Source organism: Hippoglossus stenolepis, chromosome 10 (genome assembly GCF_022539355.2).
Source record: "Hippoglossus stenolepis isolate QCI-W04-F060 chromosome 10, HSTE1.2, whole genome shotgun sequence".
NCBI lineage: Eukaryota > Metazoa > Chordata > Actinopteri > Pleuronectiformes > Pleuronectidae > Hippoglossus > Hippoglossus stenolepis.
In genome coordinates, this window is record NC_061492.1 from 26370927 (window position 1) to 26372482 (window position 1556).

The 1556-nt window shown below is 46.7% G+C and overlaps 2 non-coding genes and 1 pseudogene across 2 annotated transcripts; all 3 read right to left on the reverse strand.

The window, feature by feature from the left end:
* On the reverse strand, nucleotides 1-78 carry LOC124853581 (annotated as a pseudogene).
* A 501-nt stretch (nucleotides 79-579) lies between these two features.
* On the reverse strand, nucleotides 580-772 carry LOC124853287. Its single transcript, XR_007033630.1, has one exon. It is a non-coding gene; the product is annotated as a U2 spliceosomal RNA (small nuclear RNA).
* Nucleotides 773-943: 171 nt separating this feature from the next.
* On the reverse strand, nucleotides 944-1057 carry LOC124853345. The gene has a single exon (XR_007033688.1). It is a non-coding gene; the product is annotated as a U5 spliceosomal RNA (small nuclear RNA).
* Nucleotides 1058-1556: the final 499 nt, after the last annotated feature.

Consider the following 1556-nt stretch of genomic DNA (forward strand, 5'->3'; position numbering starts at 1 on the left):
ACTCATGTTTGTTTCTCTCCACGGAAGTCTTTAGTAAAAGGCGAAAGACTTGTGCGTTATGAAGAGAAACCAGAGTCAGCATGGCCCTCTGTTGGAGAGCAGCAGAGGAGCCTCTCGTCACAGTCACCACCTTCACGGTAGGCCTCTCTTGCTTTCCGCATGTCAGATCCCAGTATGCAACATTCCTAACCCGCCCCATCTGCCAACCAAAATTATACACGTCTTTATTACCTCCTGCCCTGACTACTGTGATTGGCTTTTAAGCCTGCCTAAGCAATACATCCCTGAACCACTTACATTCGCTCCAAAATGCTGACTCTGGTTTCTCACCAAGTCTCCCAGAAGGTCTTGAGTGAAAGCAAGTTTCCATTCTTGACAAACGCTTCTAACTCAATTTGGAATCCAGTTCAAGCTCATTGTGACTCTGTGCATGGTCACGCCACCAAGCAGTGAGCCATCAGAGCGGTTTCACACACTTGTGTGTGCCAGGTCAAGCATCTTCAGTTTCATTGAGCCAGTGTAGAATTCACTTTTGATACGCGACAATTGTTTGAGTGTTTGGTTTTCTACAAGGTAAGAACAGAGTGCACCGTTCCCAGCGGCACTGCAATGCTAGGTCGATGCGTGGAGAGAGAAGGAGCAAGCTCCAAATTTCTGCCCCTCATGCCAAAAATCTGCTTAATATGTAGTCCTCATATAGAGGACATATCAGATATTAAACTGATAAGAACAGATACTACACTTGATCTTAGCCAAAAGGCCGAGAAGCTATAAGCCCCAAGTGTTGATGTCCACGCCAAGCTCTTGGCACAAATCTCACTTGTTGTAGCCGTTCGTAGTGTGCAACAATGGCTGCTGCTTATCACCTCCGCCCAAGCTCTCCTTTGTGGCGCTTGATTTCTGACCTAGACAGCTCTTTGACTTTTCACAATTTCATAAGGCTCAGCCATACAGCAAAGCCTGCCAAAAATATATTCAACTCATGTTTGTTCTCTCTCCACGGAAGTCTTTAGTAAAAGGCGAAAGACTTGTGCGTTATGAAGAGAAACCAGAGTCAGCATGGCCCTCTGTTGGAGAGCAGCAGAGGAGAGCCCCTCTCGGTCACAGTCACCACCTTCACGGTAGGCCTCTTTGCTTTCCGCATGTCAGATCCCAGTATGCAACATTCCCAACCCGCCCCATCTGCCAACCAAAATTATACACGCCTTTATTACCTCCTGCCCTGACTACTGTGATTGGCTTTTAAGCCTGCCTAAGCAATACATCCCTGAACCACTTACATTCGCTCCAAAATGCTGACTCTGGTTTCTCACCAAGTCTCCCAGAAGGTCTTGAGTGAAAGCAAGTTTCCATTCTTGACAAACGCTTCTAACTCAATTTGGAATCCAGTTCAAGCTCATTGTGACCCGTGCATGGTCACGTCACTAAGCAGTGAGCCATCAGAGCGGTTTCACACACTTGTGTGTGCCAGGCCGTTACCTCAGTTTCAATGAGCCAGTGTAGAATTCACTTTTGATACGCGACAATTGTTTGAGTGTTTGGTTTTCTACAAGGTA